The sequence below is a fragment of the Pongo pygmaeus genome, chromosome 9 (assembly GCF_028885625.2).
Source record: "Pongo pygmaeus isolate AG05252 chromosome 9, NHGRI_mPonPyg2-v2.0_pri, whole genome shotgun sequence".
Taxonomy (NCBI): Eukaryota; Metazoa; Chordata; class Mammalia; order Primates; family Hominidae; genus Pongo; species Pongo pygmaeus.
Genome location: NC_072382.2, coordinates 116,240,804 through 116,260,296, shown reverse-complemented (window position 1 = coordinate 116,260,296; position 19,493 = coordinate 116,240,804). Strand labels below are relative to the sequence as shown.

Here is a 19,493-nt window from a genome sequence, read left to right as displayed (position 1 = left end):
AATTTTATTTTCCAAAATACCAGCACTATCAGATAATGTGCCAAGTCTCTCTTTATGCCTGCAGAAATCTTTCCCAGAATCCTTTGTTAATGTATTCCTGTTGGCAATGATTGCTTTCTAACCGTGGATCAGCTATCAACATGGGACTCCTTCACCACTACCCTAGGAAACATCTATTGGTTTCACTGCTCACTTGGCCCAAGCATATCTTCTAAAAACTTTCTAAGAAAGGGAAGAAAGGCTGGGTGTGGTGGCTCACACCTGTAATCCTAGCATTTGGGAGCCTAAGGCAGGAGAATCACTTTGAGACCAGCTTGGGCAACAAAGGGAGACCCATCTCTACAAAAAAAAAAAATCAAAAATTAGCTGGGCATGGTGGTGTGCACCTGTAGTCCCAGCTACTTGGGAAGCTAAATGGGAGGATCACATAAGCCTAGGAGTTCGAGGCTGCAGTGAGCTATGACTATGATCACACCACTGCACTCCAGCCTGGGTGACAGAGCAAGACCCTGTCTCAAATAAATACATAAAATGGAAAGAAAATTTTATTTTTACTTCTTACATATCTAAAAATGTATTCATTCTACCTTTACATTTGTTGGATTATTTGGTTGGGTTTAGATTTTTAGATTTATAATAATTTTCCACCAGAACTTTAAAGTCTATTACTTGCTGGTTTTTTGTTAACTACAGAGTTCAGTGCCATTATAATTGATAATACATGCTATGTTATCTGTTTTTCTCTCTTCTTTCTTCTTAAAATCATCTCTTTATAATGGTGTTATAACATGACTTTGGGTAGGTAGGATTAGGGACTCTTACTCTTTTTTAACTTTTATTTTAAGTTCAGGGTATATGTGCAGGTTTATTACATAGGTAAGCTTGTGTCATGGGAGTTTGTTGTACAGATTATTTAATCACCCAGGTATTAAGCCTAGTACCCAATAGTTATTTTTCCTCATCCTCTTTCCCTCCTCCCACCCTCCACCCTCCACCCTCCAATAGGCCCCTGTGTGTGTTGTCCCCCTCTATGTGTCCATGTGTCTTCGTCACTTAGCTTCCACTTATAAGTGAGAACATGTGGTATCTGGTTTTCTGTTTCTGTGTTAGTTTGCTAAGGATAATGGCCTCCAGCTCTATCCAAGTCCCTGCAAAGGGTCTTGATCTCATTCTTTTTTATGGCTACATAGTATTCCATGGTGTATATGTACCACATTTTATTTAGCCAGTCTATCACTGATGGGCATTTGGGTTGATTCCATGTCTTTGCTATTGTGAGTAGTGTCGCAATGAGCATATGCATGCATGTGTCTTTATAACGGAATGATTTATATTCCTTTGGGTATATACTCAGTAATGGCACTGCTGGGTCGATTGGTATTTCTATGTTTAGGTCTTTAAGGAATTGTCACACTGTCTTCCACAATGGCTGAACTAATTTACACTCCCACTAACAGTGTAAAAGCATTCCTTTTTCTCCACAATCTTGCTGGCATCTGTTGTTGTTTTTTATTTGTTTGTTTGTTTTGACTTTTTGTAATAGCCATTCTGACTGGGGTGAGATGGTATCTCACTGTGGTTTTGATTTGCATTTCTCTAATAATTAGTGATATTGAGCTTTGTTTTCATGTTTGTTGGCCACATGGTGTCTTCTTTTGAAAAGTGTCTCTTCATGTCCTTTGCTCACTTTTTAAGGGGGTTGATTTTTTTCTTGTAATTTGTTTAAGTTCCTCATAAATGCTGGATATTAAACCTTTGTCAGATGCATCATTTGCAAAAATTTTCTCTCATTCTGTAGGTTGTCTGCTTACTCTGTTGATAGGGTTTGTTTTTGTTTTTTGCTGTGCTATTTAGTTTAGTTAGATCCCATTTGTCAATTTTTGCTTTTGTTGCAATTGCTTTTGGAATCTTCATCATGAAATCTTTGCCTGTGCCTATGTCATGAATGGTATTGCCTAGATTTTCTTCTAATGTTTTTATAGTTTGGGGTTTTACATTTAAAGATGGTTTTTAATCCATCTTGAGACAATTTTTGTATAAGGTGTAAGGAAGGAGTCCAGTTTCAATCTTCTGCATATGGCTAGCCAGCTATCCCAGCACCATTTATTGAATAGGGAATCCTTTCTCCATTACTTGTTCCTGTCAGACTTGTCAAAGATCAGATGGTTGTAGGTATGCGGTCTTATTTCTGAGTTCTCTATTCTGTGCCATTGGTCTGTGTGTATGTTCTTATACCAATACCTTGCTGTTTTGGTTACTGTAGCCCTGTAGTATAGTTTGCAGTCAGGTAGCATGATGCCTCCAGTTTGTTCTTTTTGCTTAGGATTGCCTTGGCTATTCAGGCTCACTTTTGGTTTCATACAAATTTTAAAATAGTTTTTTCTAGTTCTGTGAAGAATCTCAATGGTAGTTAAATAGGAATAGTATTGAATCTACAAATTGCTTTGGGCAGTATGGCCATTTAACAATATTGACTCTTCCTATACATGAGCATGAAATGTTTTCCCATTTGTTTGTGTCTGCTCTGATTTCTTTGAGCAATGTTTTGTAGTTCTCCTTGTAGAGGTCTTTCACCTCCCTAGTTAGATGTATTCGTAGGTATCTTATTCTTTTTGTGGCAGTTGTGAACGGGAGTTTGTACCTGTTTTGGCTCTTGGCTTGACTGTTGTTGCTGTGTAGGAATGCTAGTGATTTTTTGTGCATTGATTTTGTAACCTGAGACTTTGCTGAAGTTCTTTAACAGCTTAAGAAGCTTTTGGGCTGAGGCTACGGGGTTTTCTAGATATAGGATCATGTTGTCTGCAAACAGGGATAGTATGACTTCCTCCCTTTCTATTTGGATGCCCTTTATTTCTTTCTCTTGCTTCATTACCCTGGCCAGGACTTCCAATACTATGTTGAATAGGAGTGGTGAGAGAGAGCATCCTTGTCTTGTGTTGGTTTTCAAGGGGAATGCTTCCAGCTTTTGCCCATTCACTATGATGTTGGCTGTGGGTTTGTCATTTATGGCTCTTATTTTGAGGTATGTTCCTTCAATATCTAGTTTGTTGAGAGTTTTTAACATGAATGGATGTTGAATTTTATGAAAAGCCTTTTCCACATTTATTGAGATAATCATGTGGTTTTTGTCTTTATCTCTTTTATGTGATGAATCACATTTATTGATTTGTGTATGTTGAACTAACCTTGCATCCCAGGGATAAAGCCTACTTAATCATGGTGGATAAGCTTTTTGATGTGCTGCTGTATTTGATTTGCAAGTATTTTGTTCCAAGATTTTTGCATCGATGTTCATCAAGAATATTGGCCTGAAGTTTTCTTTTTTTGTTGTTGTTGTCTCTCTACCAGGTTTTGGTATCAGGATGAAGCTGGCCTCATAGAATGAGGGAGGGTCCCTCCTCCTCAATTTGTTGGAATAGTTTCAGTAGGAATGGTACCAGCTCTTGTTTGTACATCTGGTAGAATTCACCTATGAATCTGTCTGGTCCTGAGCTTTTTTTTTTTTTTTTTTTTGTTGTTGTTGTTGTTGGTTGGCAGGCTATTTATTATCACTGCCTCAATTTCAGAGCTTGTTACTGGTCTGTTCAGGGATTCAATTTCTTCCTGGTTCAGTCTTGGGAGTGTGTATGTGTCCAGGAATTTATCCATTTCTTTTAGATTTTCTAGTTTATGTGCATAGAAGTGTTTATAATATTCTGTGGTGATCGTTTGTATTTCTTGTGGGTCAGTGGTAATATTCCCCTTGTCATTTCTGATTGTGTTTATTTGAATCTTTTCTTTTTTCTTAGTCTAGCTAGTGGCCTATTTTATTAATTTTTTCAAAAAACCAGCTCCTGGATTTGTTGATCTTTTGCAGGGTTTTTTTGTTTCTCAATCTCCTTCAGTTCAGCTCTGATTTTGGTTATTTCTTGCCTTCTGCTAGCTTTGGGATTTGTTTGCCCTTGGTTCTCTAATTCTTTTAGTTGTGATGTTAGGTTGTTAATTTGAGACCTATCTAACTTTTTGATGTGGGTGTTTAGCACTATTAATTTCCCTCTTGACACTGCCTTAGCGGTGTCTCAGAGATTCTGGTATGTGATATCTTTGTCCTCATTAGTTTCAAAGAATTTCTTGATTTCTGCCTTAATTTCATTATTTACCCAAAAGTCATTCAGTAGCAGGTTATTCAATTTCCATGTAATTGTATAGTTTTGGGTGAATTTCTTAGTCTTGATTTCTAATTTGATTGTGATGTGGTCCAAGAGTCTGTCTTTCATGATTTCAGTTCTTTTGCATTTGCTGAGGAGTGTTTTACTTCCAATTATGTGATTGATTTAAAAGTATGTGCCATGTGGCAATGAAAATAATATATATTCTGTTGTTTGTGGGTGGAGAGTTTCATAAATATCTATCAGGTCTATTTGATCCAGTGCTGAGTTCAGTTCCTGAATACCTTTGTTAATTTTCTGTCTCAGTGATCTGTCTAATATTGTCAGTGGGGCATTAAAGTCTCCCACAGTTATTGCATGAGAGTCTAAGTCTCTTTGAAGGTCTCTAAAATCTTGCTTTATGAATCTGGGTGCTCCTGTGTTGGGTGTATATGTATTTAAGTTGGCTAGATCTTCTTGTTGAATTGAACTCTTTACCATTTGAACTTTTTAACTTCTTTGTCTTTTTTGTTTGTTTGTTTTATCTTTCTTGGTTTAAAGTCTGTTTTGTTAGAAACTAGGATTGCAACCCTGGCTTTTTTTCTGTTTTCCATTTGCTTGGTAGATTTTTCTCCATTTCTTTATTTTGAGCCTATGTGTGTCATTGCATGTGAGATGGATCTCTTGAAGATGGCATACCAATAAATCTTTGTTCTTTATCCGGCTTGCCACTCTGTGTCTTTTAAATGGGGCATTTAGCCCATTTACATTCAAGGTTATTATTGGTATATGGGGATGTGATTCTGTCATCATGTTGTTGGCTGGTTATTTCGCAGACTTGTTTATGTGGTAGCTTTATAGTGTCACTGCTCTGTGTACTTCAGTGTGTTTTTGTAGTGGCTGGTAACAGTCTTTTCTTTCCATATTGCTTCCTTCAGGAGCTCTTGTAAGGCAGATCTGGCGGTAAGAAATTCCCTCAGCATTTGCTTGTCTGAAAAGGATCTCATTTCTCCTTTACTTGTGAAGCTTAGTTTGGCTAGATATGAAATTCCAGGTTGGGATTTCTTTTCTTTAAGAAATTTTGAATATTGACCCTCAATCTCTTCTGGCTTGTAGGGTTTCAGCTGAGAGGTCTGCTGTTAGTCTGATGGGCTTCCCTTTGTATGTGACCTGGCCTTTCTCTCTGGCTGCCTTTAACATTTTTTCTTTCATTTTGACCTTGGAGAACCTGATGATCATGTGTCTTGGGGATAATCTTTTTGTGAAGTATTTTACTGGGGTTCTCTGCATTTCCCGAATTTGAATGTTGGCCTCTCTAGCTAGGTTGGGGAAGTTCTCATGGCTGATATCCTGAAATATGTTTCCCAGGTGGGTTCCATTCTCCCCATTTCTTTCAGGTACACCAATCAGTTGTAGATTCAGTCTGTTTACATAATCCCATATTTATCAGAGGTTTTGTTCATTCCTTTTTATTTTTTTTTTCTCTATTCTTGTCTGCCTGTCTTATTTCAGAAAGCCATTCTTCAAGCTCTGAGAGTCTTTCCTCTGCTTGGTCTATTCTGCTATTAATACTTGCATTAAGAAATTCTTATAGTGTGTTTTTCAGTTCTATCAGGACAGCTACATTCTTCTGTATACTGGCTATTTTGTGTGTCAGTTCCTGCAATGCTTTATCATAATTTTTAGCTTCCCTGTATTGGGTTACAACATACTCCTGTAGTTCATCGAACTTCATACCTGTCCATATTCTAAATTCTACTTCTGTCATTTCAGCCATCTCAGCCTCAGCTGGGTTTCAAACTCTTGCTAGAAAGATGATGCGATCCTTTGGAGGAAAGAAGGCACTTGAGCTTGTTGAGTTTTCAGCATTCCTTGCGCTGATTATTTCTCATCTTTGTGGGCTTATCTACCTTCAATCTTTGATTTTTTTTCCTTTGTCCTGTTTGATGATTTTGAGGGTCTGATTATGGTATAAGGCATATTAAGCTAGCTGGCTTCATTTCGGGGAGATTTTAGGGGGCCAACACTCAGCTCCCAACTCCTGGAGTGCATGTTCTAATGTAGGGGACTTGTATTGGGCCTGACTTTGTTCTCTGGCTCCTCAAGGTTTGGAGTCCACTGTGCTGGGGGTGCCAGGGTGTGGCAGCAACAGCATAGTGCTAGAGAATGTGGGGGTACCTGCCTCCCTGGTGGGCATTCACCACAGCGATAGAGGCAAGGCAGTTGGTGAGGGTGTGGGGGGGCCCTGCTGGAGACTGTGTGTGCTGTTGCACTGGAGGTGGTATTGGCTTGGGGTGACACAGGTCTGGATACCTTCTCTGTGCCCCATAAGCAGGAGTGATCACTCAGGGTGTGGGAGGATCCCCTGTTTTCTGTACAGGATTAGTGCAAGGGTGGGGCACTGGCTAGGTGGGGCTTCCTGGCTCTGGGTCGGCCAAAGATTTGTCTGCAACAGCCATTGCTGGGGGTTAGGGGGGGATGCATACTGCAGTGCTACTGGCAGGGCAAATGAAGCAAAACCCACCCCTGCAGACACACATCAATGAAGTGATGTGGGGAGTTGCCATGGGCTCAGGGGAAGCTGCAGTATAGGGGGGAAGCTTGCAGGCTGATGTGTGGCCATAGAGGCCACCTCTCTGGAGCTTTCCACTGGTCAGGCACAGTCCACAGGCACATAAGCTATGGTGTGGGCCTCCAGAGCCCCCCGAGACTGCCCTGTAAGCAGGCAAGGCCAGGCTGGGGCCCTGGGAGAGGCCAGTAGACCAAAGAGTGCTCAGGTTGGACCGGCCCTGTCTGATGTGCAAGACTACCCTGCAGAGATCAGATATGACAGTAGGGACTTTTTCATTTATTGTATTGGATACACTATGGATCTTTTTCAAACTAGAGACCAGTGTTCTTAATTTCAGAGATATTGTATTATTATTTCTTTGATAATGGCCTCCCTGCCAGTTTCTCTATTCTCTTCTTCTGTAATTCCTGATACTTCAATATCGTATCTCTTGGATTTATCTTCTAAGCTTCTTAATTTTAAACTTTATACCTCTTTATATTTTTGCTATATTTTCTGCAAAATTATCTTGACATATCTTTTGGCACTTCTATTGATGGGTTTTTTTAGTCATCAATTTTTTTCACCTTAAAAAGATCCTACTTGTTCTCTGAATGTTCTTTTTCACAGAATTCAGTTGTTTCCTGGATACAACATTTTCCCTGATTTCTATGAATATATTCATTTTATTACTAATACACATTTTATTTGAAGTTTTATTTTATTCTTGAAATTGTCTCTGTCTCTTCTAGGTTCCTTTTATCTGTGTGACTATTTGGTTTCTCTTTCACACAGGAAATGTTCATCAAATATGTGAAATCCTTAGCCATCTCCTCATACCATTATGATATTCATTTAAAAAGCCACCTGGATGCTCTATGTATATGGATGGGACTGATTAATAGGACAATCTCACTGTGCAGTGATAAGGTGGCAAACAGGTCTATTCATCAGGACTTACACCCCCAAATACCAGCATCTGAAGCTTTTTTCTTGGCCTGCTCAATTTCTTATGAAAAAAAAAAAGCATCTAATCTCTGAGGAGTCCAGCTCCTAGCCAAAATCCTGTGTGATCTTTCGGGCCCAATCATAGGTGCTAAGACCACTTTATCTGGGAGACTTGAAGACACATTTCTCCACTGTGACTCAGTATTCACTGCTTTTCCACTCCTAGCCACTCCCAGTGGCTAAAAAAGTAAATAAATAAGTAAGCAAGCTGGGGATAATAATTCTTCCAGGGAAACTTAAAAGAAACAAATCAAACTCTTTCTGAATTCACACACAAAAGCCAAACCACATAGGTTTTTCATAGGTAATGTCCTACCAATCATAAGATCACAATCTAGAATTACACAAGAAAACCATCTGCCATAAGCAAAAATAGAAGGATTTCATGGAATTAGATCTCCAAGAAATTCATATGAGAGTCATCATGGAAAACTATAAGCATTTAAAATTACAAAATAGAATCAAATATATGTGAAAGAAGAAACTAGAAAAAACATCACACAGGTTGGCAAAAGTATGCTTCCAGATATGAAAAATATAGTCATTAAAATAGCAAATAACAGTAATATTACAAAGTCTCATAATCTTAGAAAGTCCCTAATCTTATAAATTCTGTGGATAGGTCAAACAGCACATTAGACAAAGATGAAGACAGAAACAGTGAAACTGAAGATAGACCTGAATAAATTACTCAGAATATAGTGCAAAGAGGATGGAAATATAAAAAGAAGGCTAGAGACATAAAGTATATAATGAGAAAGTCTAGAATGAGCCTTTTATGGGGGGAGTGGAGAGAAGAATTTGAAAAGATAATTAAGAATTTTCTAGAAGAAATATGTGAATCCTTAGATTACGATTCCCAATGAGTCCCAGGCAGCATAAAGAGAAGTAAATCTACACCTAGGCACAGTACAGAACACCCAAGAGATATAAAATGAGTCACACATTTCTTGTATTCACAGTAGAATGAATGCTGGTACTTTTTCCTGAGACAGAGAACAATAAAAGAAGTCCAGGGTTTGGCTGGAAAGAACATGAACTTGATATGGGACATTTTGCTTTGGGAAATCTCTGTGCTGTCAAGACTAGGTGCCAAGTAGTCCCTTGTGAAAAATTTTCTTTCACATTATTTGTCTAAGACAGGGTTTCCTAACCATTGCACTATTGACATTTTGGGCTGAATAATTCTTTATTGTGGGAAGCTGTCCTGTGCATTGTAACATGTTTAGCAGCATCTCTGGTCTCTACCCACTAAATGACAGTTAGCACTCCTCCTAACTGTGAAAAACAAAAACTAGATGTCCCCTAGAATATAAAACCACCTCTAGTTGAGAACCACTGGTCTAAGAGAAGATGGTGATTTGGTATATATAATATCTACTGAGAAGCTACAGGTTGTTTTTTTTTTTTTAATGTTCTCACTGATACATTGAGATACTAAGTCTCTTCTAAAGCCCTTCTTACCTCCAAAGCCCTTCTCTCTGATCTTGAGCTATAGTGCACTTCATTTGACAGCTCTCTTTGCCTTCTTGGAGCTTTTCTGATCCATTAGCCCTGAAATAAATAAGACACTGACTTTCATAGTCCCAAAGATTCCTCCATGAATTTTTAAGTCACTATATTTGAACAGCAGAACAGTCATTCAGAATTCAATGGTTTTTGTAACTTGTAAAATACCTTAAATATACTACAATAACCATAAATATTATATTCTCTCAAGTTAAAAGGTCATTCAAAGATAACCTGAGATTTGTGGTGATTTCAATGCTTGAGAGAAAAACAGGCTAATTGTCTCTTCCCCTTTCTTGAGGGTTGATTCTGTACACTGAAATAATGAAAAGCTTTGAATCCACTGAGGGCTTAGAGAGTAACAGCTTTTTGCTGTAAGGGGTAGTGCTTAGAGCAATGGCTTCCAAATTGACTGGATGTCTCAGAATCACCTGGAAGAGCTTTCTAAAAACAGAAACTATCTAGTTTCTACACTGAAAATTAGGTCTGGGGTGGCGTTCCAAAATCTGTATTGTTTTAAAAAACTTCCCATGTATACTGCTAGGTTTCAGAACTACTTTAAAGGATGGACATTCCTACCCAGGTGAATAACTATTTGGCGTCATTGCTGACATGGCCCTAAAATAATGGTTTTCTGTGTCATAAGTTAGAGTTGTCGTTAAAGATGTCAGCATATTCCTAAATAATTCATGGGTCAAAGAGAGTATCAAATACAGAAACTTCAAACTGCAAGTATAGAAACAGAATAGAAAGTCCAGAAAAAGACCCACAAAATGCACTCAACTGATTTTCAACAAAGTCACCAAAATAATTCCATAGGGAATGGGCAGTCTTTTCTACAAATGGTGTTGGAACAACTGGATATCCAAATGGGAGAAAAAATAATGAACCCTGACCTCTCCTTCATACCAATTCATACCACTTCATATCAAATATAAAAATTAATTTGGGATGAATGATGGGATCAAGCACAAAACTATAAAGCTGCAAGAAGAAAACAAATTTACAATATTTAGGTAAGTAAGAATTTCTTAAGTAAAACACAAAAAGCAATAACCATAGAAGAAAAAGTGATAAAAATGAACTGCATTAAAACTAAGATCTTCTATTCTTCAAAAGACACTGTAAAAAAGATAAATCACAGACTAGAAGAAAATATTACAATACATAAATCTGACAACTTATATCCAGAATATGTGGAGAACACTTACAACTCAAATAACAAAGAAAACAGACAACCCATTTTTTTAATGGGTTGTCCAAACAAAAGGACTGAACTAACCTTTCACCATACAAAAGTATATGAATGGCCAATAAGCACGCAAAAAGATGTTCAATATCATTATCCATCAAGAAAATACAAACTAAAAACACATGATATGCTACTTTGTACCCAATAAAGTTGCTAAAACTTAAAAGACTGACAATACCAATTATTAATACTGATGTGGAATAACTGGAAGTCTCATGCATTTCTGTATGGAATATATATGGTACAAACACTAGAAAACAGTTTGTCAGTTTCTAATAAAATTAACCATACCCCTTGGCCCAGAAATTCCACTAAATATGCACTCCCAAAAAATGAAAACATGTCCACAGAAAGATTTTTAAAGGAATTCCTATAGCAACTTTATGCATAATAGCCAAAAAACTAGAAACAACCCAAAAGTTCATCTAGAGACAGGATAACAAATTGTGGTATAGTCATACCATAGAATGCTACTCAGCAATTAAAAAAAAAAAAAAGAATGAACTGCTGATATAAGCAACACAATGGATTAACCTCAAAATCACTTTGCTGAGGGAAAGAAGCCAGACACAAAAGAGCACATACTGTAAGATTTCATATACACAAAGCCCAACAATCAATGAAATGAATCAGTAGGGACAGAAATCAGCAGCAGTTGTCCATGAGGAGCTGGAACTGACTGGAAGGTGACATGAGAGAACATTTGGGGTAGTAAAAGCATTCTGTGTCTTGGGTGGTGTGTTGGTTACACAGACATATGTATTTGTCAAAACTCACCAAACTGCACAATTAACATATGTGCATTTCACTCTGTATAAATTTTACTTCATTAAAAAACTCATCTAATTGTACCCTTAAGATATGTATTTTATTGCTTGTAAATTATACTTATTTGTTACAAAAGCTTAAAAATGCAGTTACAGGCTATTAAATCTATAAATACAGCAAAATCTACAAATCAAAATTGATATGGGGACAAATATATTCAGAAGAAATTTTATAGCCTTAAATATATTCATTTTTAAAAATAGAAAATGAAAATGAATTTGAAAAATGGCAAAAAACAAGATGAGAAAAACCTAAGAGATCAAGAGAAATTATTAGAAAATAAAAATAGATTTGATAAATACATCCAAGAGCTAATGTCTTTGCAAATATCAATAAAATGGACAAACCTCTTGCAGATTTAAACAACAGAAAACACATTCAAAACATTAAAAGCAAGAATTAGGCTTTATTCACAGATACAGAAGTATGTTATAATGGTGTAAGAAATTTAAACACAGTAATCTAAGCTAAAAATCCTGAAAATAAGGATGAGACACGTGATTTTCTAAAAACACATAAACTTAAATGACTTGAGAAAATAGTTCATCTGGATATCAATAACCATGGGAGAAGTTGAAATTTTTGCCTAAGAAATAATTCCAAAAGCTGTATCATGTCCAGACAATTTTACAAGTGAGTCCTATCGAAGCTTCAAGGAAAGATAATTAACATGCAATTTAAATTGTTCCAGAGCAGAGAAAAAGATGGCACACTTCCAATTCATTTTCCCAAACCACCAATACTCTAATACCAAAGCCCACACATAAATACAGCACAAAAAAGGAAATCACAAACTAATCTCACTATTAATATAAATAACATGCTAATCCGCTAGCATGCTAAAAACACCAGTCAATTAATTAGTCACATCAATACCTCTGAAGATTAAAAATAATTATTTCAATAATTGCAAAGATTAAAAATAATTAAAATGAAAGCAATATTAAAATAAATACAAAAGCCGCCTGAAAATAGAAGAAAACTTCCTTAATCTAATAGAGAATAGTTATTGCATAGTGATAGCCAATATTATGGTTAATGATAAAATACAGAGTGCATTCTCATTAAATTCAGGAAGAAGAGCAGTGTGCTCATTACTCTTTTGCATTTTTCTGTAAGTTATAGCCAATGTAATAAAGGACAATAATTTTTTAATTGATGGTTTTTTATTAATTATTATGGACACATAATAGTTACACACATTTATGTAGTGCATGTGATATACTGATACAAGCATACAATGTCTAATGATCAAATCAGGATAATTGGGATAGCTATCACCTCAAGTATTTATCATTTCTTTGTGTTAGAAACATTCCAATTCCATTTGTTCAGTTATTTTAAAATATACAATAAATTATTGTTAAATGGGGACAAATGTCTCTCTATTTTCAAGTGATTCTTCTCTATACAGAAAAACCTGAGTAAAAAAAGTGAAAATGTACTAGTAGAAGTCAGTAAGATAACTAGTTTAAAAAGACACAAAAATCAGCAATATAGACACAGATATTGACATCGATACAGATAATAGATATAGACATAGATCTCAACAGTAATCACCTAAGAAATTTAACAGGAAAAAAGTCCCATCTTTAACAATAATCAGAAACATGCAATACATAAGAAACATCCTAACATGAAATGAAAAACGTCTTATATAATGAAAACTACCAAACTTCACTGAGGCCCAAAAAAGAAAACCTGTTTATTAGTATGTTTAATAACATAAACATAAGGCAATTTAAATGAAGATACCAATGAAATGCTTAAGAAGTAAACTCAATGATTTCAATGTTCATGTGAAAGAATAAACAAGTTATAACTGAAATAAATTATTTCAAACGATGCTTAATAGCATAATAAAATATGTGGAATATCTTTGTGTTTTACCAAATACAGTTATGCATTGCTTAATAACAAGGATATATTCTGAGAAATGCATCAAGCAATGTTGTTGTTGTACAAGAGTGTACTTACACAAACCTAGATGGCATAGCCTACCACACACCTAGGCTATATGATATTGCCTATTGCCTATTTCTCCTAGGCTACAAACCTGCACAGCATTTATTGTATTGAATACTGTAGGCAACTGTAACACGATAAATATTTGTGTATTTAAACATATCTAAATATAGAAAAAGTATGGTAAAAATATAGTATAAAAGATAAACAATGGTACACCTGTATAGGGTACTTACTATAAATGGAGCTTGCAGGACTAGAAGTTGCTCTGACTGAGTCAGCGAGTGGTGAGTAAATGCGAAGGCCTAGGACATTATATACACTATTACGGAGTTTATAAACATTTGCACTTGCTGTACAAAAACACTTTTTTCTTTGTATCTTTATAAGCTTTCTTCTAATTTTAAATTATTTTTATTTTTAAATTTTGCTAAAAATTAAGACACAAATACACACATTACTCTAGGCCTACACAGGGTCAGAATCACCAATATCACTGTCTTCCACCTTCACATCCAATCTGATGGTGAGGTGCGCAGCAGCAGTAACATGGCAGGGTCATCTCCTATAATAACAATGCCCTCTTCTGGAATACCTCCTGCAGGACCTGCCTGAGGCTGTTTTAATAAGTAGAAAAAGTATACTCTGAAATAACGATAAGACGTATCATATAGTAAATACATAAACCAGTAACATAATCGTTTATTATCAATAATGTACCACACATAATTGTATATGTTATACTTTTATATGACTGGTAGCACAGGTTTTTTTACACCAGCATTAGCACAAAGACATAAGTAACATTACACTACAATGTTATGACAGCTACTACATCAGTAGGCAATAGGAATTTTTCAGCTCCATTATAATCTTAAGAGACCGCCATCATATATGTGGTCTGTTGTCCATCAAAACATTACACAGCAGGTGACTATAAAAATGTACTATAAAGACACGCATATTAGAGTAATTGGGTATTGTAACAGGGATAGAAAATCAAGAATCAGAACCAATTATATATAACAACTACTTCTATGATTAAAAAACAAAACAAAACAAAAGTTGAGGAGGTGGAACAAAACGGCCAAATGGAAGCCTCCTGTGATCCTCCCCACTGCAGAAACAACAAATTGAACAACTATCCATACAATAAAGAACCTAAAGAACCAAAAATCTGGTGAGGGATATCACAGTACCTGGTTTTAACATCATATTAAGGAAAGAGAAACTGAAGAGGGTAGGAAAGACAGTCTTGAATTGCCTATGCCACCCCTTCCCCAGAAGCAGTGGCATGGCATAGAGGGAAAATCTGTGCACTTGGGGAGGGAGAGCACAGTGATTGTGGAACATGGCATTGAAACTAAGTCCTGCCCTGGAAAGCAACATGGGACAGAACTCAGCTGGCACCCACAGAGGGAGCATTTAGATCAGCCCTAATGAGAGGCAAGTTGTCCATCCCAGAAGTAAGGACCTGAGTTCCAGCAAGACCCACCACCATGGGCTAAAAAGCTCTGGGGTGGGGTCCTAAATTAATTTGAAAGGCAATCTAGGCCACAGGGATTGCAACTCCTGGGCAAGTCCTGGTGCTATGCTGGGCTTGGAGTCAGCTGACTTGGGGTGCACATGACCAAGTGAGATACCAGCTGCTGTGGCCAGCAGAGTGCTTGTGTCATCTGTCTCCCAACCCCAAGCAGTGCAGCTTGCGGCTCCAGGAGAGACTTCTTTCCTGTGCTCAAGGAGAGGAGAGAGACGAGTAAAGAGGACTTTGTCTTGCAACTTGGAAACCAGATGGGCCACAGTAGCATAGGGCACCAGGCAGAATCCTACAGCCCTCATTCCAGGTCCCAGCTCCCAGACGTTTCTAAACACATCCTGGGGAATAAGGGAACCCCTTCCATTAAAGTGAAAGACCTAGTCCTGGTGAAATTCATCGCCTGCTAACTAAAGAGCCCTTGGGCCCTGAATAAGCTAATAGTAGCCAGGCAGTACTCACTTCAGGCCTTAGGTGAGACTCAGAGCCATGCTGGCTGCAGGTGTGACCCAGCACATTCTCAGCTGTGGTGGCTATAGGAAGAGACTGCTTCTGCTTGAGGAAAGAAGGAAGAGTAAAGGGGACTTTGTTTTGCAGCTTGGGTACCAACTTGGTTACAGTCGGGCAGAGCACCAAGTGGGCTCCTGGGGTAGGGGCTGCCATGAGGAGAGACCCTTCTGCTTGAGAAAAGAGTGGAGAAAACTTTTGTCTTGTGGTTTAGGTCCAGTTCAGCCACAGTAGAATAGAGCACTAAGGTTCTCAACTATAGGCCTTGGCCCCTGAATGGCATCTCTGGACCCACCAGCAGCCAGAGAGAACTCTCACTGCCCTGTGAGGAAGGACATAAGCCTGGCTGGATTTCCCACCTGCTGACTGTAGAAGCTCTTGAGCCTTGAGTGAACATAGGCAGTAGTCAGACAGTGGTCACTGCAGGCCTTGGGTGAGACCCAGTGCTGTGCTGGTTTCAGGTCTGATCCAGCACTGTCCCACTGGTGGTGGCCACAGGGGTGCTTATGTCACTCCTCCCCCAGCTCCAGGCAACTCAGCATAAAGACAGAGACCTTTGTTCGCTTGGGTGAAAGTAAAGGAAGAGAACAAAAATGTCTGCCTGGCAATCCAGAGAATTCTCCCAGATCTCACCCAAAACCACCAAGGTGGTACCTCTGAGTCCACAAGAGCCACAGTATTACTGAGTTTAGGATGTGCCCTAAAGCCAATATGGCTGCAGTGACCAAAGACTTACATCACAACACGCAAGTCCCTCCAAGCACCTGGAAAGCCTTCCCAAGAAGGACAGGTGCACACAAGCCCAGACCATAAAGACTACAATAAATACCTAACTCTTCAATGCCCAGACACTGAAGAACATCCACATGCATCAAGAACATTCAGGAAGACATTAACTTACTAAATGAACTAAATACACCAGTAACAAATCTCAGAGAGGAAGAGATACGCGACCTTTCAGACAGAGAATTCAAAATAGCTGTTTTTAGGAAGCTCAACAAAATCCAGGATAACAGAGAAGAAAGTCAGAATCATATCAGATACACTGAACAAAGAGATTGAAATAATTAAAAAGAATCTAGCAAAAATTCTGAAGCTGAAAAAGGCAACTGGTCTATCGAAGAATGCATCATAGTCTCTTAGTAGCAAAACGATCAAGCAGAAGAAAGAATTAGTAAGTTTGAATACAGGCTATTTGAAAATACACAGCCAGGGAGACAAAAGAAAAAAAAAGAATAAAAAAGAAGAAAGTATGCCTACAACATCTAGAGTCTCAAAAGAGCAAATCTAAGAGGTATTAGCCTTAAAGAGGAGGTGGATAAAGAGATAGGGGTAGAAAGTTTATTCAAAGGGATAATAACAAAGAACTTCCCAAACCTAGGGAATACATCAATATTCAAGTACAAGAAGGTTATAGGATATCAAGTAGATTTAATCCAAAGAAGACTACCTCAAGGCATTTAATAGTCAAACCCCCAAGGTCAAGGATTTAAAAATGATCCTAAAAGCAGCAAGAGAAAAGAAACAAATAACATATTATGGAGCTCTAATATGTCTGGCAGCAGACTTCTCAGTGGAAATGCTACAGGCCAAGAGTGAGTGGCATAACATATTCAAAGTGCTGAAGGAAAGAACTTTTACCATAAAATAGTATATCCAGCAAAAAAATCCTTCAAATGTTAAGGAGAAACTAAGACTTTCCCAAACAAAAGCTGAAGGATTTCATCAATACCAGACCTTTTCTATAAGAAATGATAAAGGGAGTTCTTCAGTCTGGAAAAAAAAGGGAGGTAAATGAGCAATATAAAATCATGTGAAGGTATTCATTAATAATAGTAAAAACACAGAAAAATACAGAATATTATAACACCGTAATTGTAGTGTATAAACTATATCATGAGTAGAAGGACTAAATGATGAACAAATAAAAAATAATGACTACAACTTTTCAAGACATAGACAGTATACAATATAAATAAAAACAATAAAAAGTTAAAAAGCAAGAAGATAAAGTGTAGTGTTCACATTAGTTGACTCTTGGCTTGTTATTTTGTTGTTTGCATAATCAGTGTTAAGTTGTCATCAGCTCAAAATGATGGGTTATAAGATATTATTTGAAAACCTCACGGTAACAAATCAAAAAACATACAACAGATACACAAAACAAAAAGCAAGAAGTTAAAACATACCACCTGAGAAAATCACCTTCACTAAAAGGAAGACTTGAAGAAGGGAAAGAAGGAAGAGAAGACCAGAAAGCAACCAGTAAACAAATAACAAAATGGCAGGAGTAAGCCCTTGTTTATCAATAATAACATTGAATGTAAATGAACTAAACTCTTCAATCAAAAGTAACAGAGTGGCTGAAAGGATAAAAACAAAAAGACCAAATAATCTGTTGCCTACAAGAAACATACTTCACCATAAGACACACATAGACTGAAAATAAAGGGATGGAAAAGGACATTTCATGCTAATGGAAACCAAAAAAATTTTGAAGTATAGCAGGAGTAGCTATACGTATATCAAATAAAATAGATTTCAAGACAAAAACTATAAAAAGAGACAAAGAAGGGCATTATATAATAATAAAATGGGCAATTCAGAAAGAGGATATAACAATTGTAAATATATATGTACTCAACATTGGAGCAACCAGATAGGTAAAACAAACATTATTAGAGCTAAAGAGAACAAAAATCCCGACACAATAATAGTTGGAAAATGTAACACCCCAATTTCAGCATTGGACCGATCATCCAGACAGAAAATCAACAAAGAAACATTGGACTTAGGCCGGGCGCGGTGGCTCACGCCTGTAATCCCAGCACTTTGGGAGGCCAAGGCAGGCAGATCACGAGGTCAAGAGATTGAGACCATCCTAGCTAACACCGTGAAACCCCATCTCTACTAAAAATACAAAAAAATTAGCCGGGCATGGTGGCGGGTGCCTGTAGTCCCAGCTACTTGGGAGGCTGAGGCAGGAGAATGGCGTGAACCCAGGACGTGGAGCTTGCAGTGAGCCAAGATCGTGCCACTGCACTCCAGGCCTGGGTGATGGAGCAAGACTCCATGTCAAACAAAAAATAAATAAAAAAATAAAAAGAAACATTGGACTTAATCTGACTACAGATCAAGTTGACCTAATAGATATTTAGAGAACATTTCATCCAGTGAGGGCAGAATACACATTCTTCTCAGCACATGAATAATTCTCAAGGATGGACCATATGTTAGGCCACAAAAAAGCCTTTAAAGATTTTTTAAAACTGAAATTATATCAAGTATCTTTCTGAAAACAATGGAAAAAAACTACAAATCGATAACAAGAGGGATTTTCGGAAACTATACAAATACATGAAAATTAAACAATATGCTCTTAAATAATAAAGATCAGAGCAGAAATAAATAAAATTCAAACAAAAAATACAAAATATCAACAAAATGGAAAGTTGATGTTTTTATTTTATTTTATTATTATTATACTTTAAGTTTTAGGGTACACGTGCACAACATGCAGGTTTGTTACATATGTATATGTATGCCATGTTGGTGTGCTGCACCCATTAACTCGTCATTTAGCATTAGGTATATCTCCCAATGCTATCCCTCCCCTCTCCCCCTACCCCACAACAGTCCCCGGTGTGTGATGTTCCCCTTCCTGTGTCCATGTGTTCTCATTGTTCAATTCCCACCTGTGAGTGAGAACACACAGTGTTTGGTTTTTTGTCCTTGCAATAGTTTGCTGAGAATGATGGTTTCCAGCTTCATCCATGTCCCTACAAAGGACATGAACTCATCATTTTTTATGGCTGCATAGTATTCCATGGTGTATATGTGCCACATTTTTTTCATCCAGTCTATCACTGTTGGACATTTGGGTTGGTTCCAAGTCTTTGCTATTGTGAATAGTGCTGCTATAAACATACGTGTACATGTGTCTTTATAGCAGCATGATTTATAATCCTTTGGGTATATACACCCAGTAATGGGATGGCTGGGTCAAATGGTATTTCTAGTTCTAGATCCCTGAGGAATCGCCACACTGACTTCCACAATGGTTGAACTAGTTTACAGTCCCACCAACAGTGTAAAAGTGTTCCTATTTCTCCACATCCTCTCCAGCACCTGTTGTTTCCTGACTTTTTAATGATCGCCATTCTAACTGGTGTGAGATGGTATCTCACTGTGGTTTTGATTTGCGTTACTCTG

At 37.4% G+C, this 19,493-nt stretch overlaps 1 long non-coding RNA gene across 1 annotated transcript in view; it reads right to left on the bottom strand.

Annotated features, from left to right (window-relative positions):
- Positions 1 to 11,661: 11,661 nt before the first annotated feature.
- The window catches only part of LOC129007316 (uncharacterized), a 40,367-nt gene continuing 32,535 nt past the window's right edge, over positions 11,662 to 19,493 (bottom strand). Inside the window, exon 4 of the long non-coding RNA XR_010127638.1 lies at positions 11,662 to 13,857. This is a non-coding gene — a long non-coding RNA (uncharacterized LOC129007316). The remainder of the gene's footprint in view (positions 13,858 to 19,493) is intronic.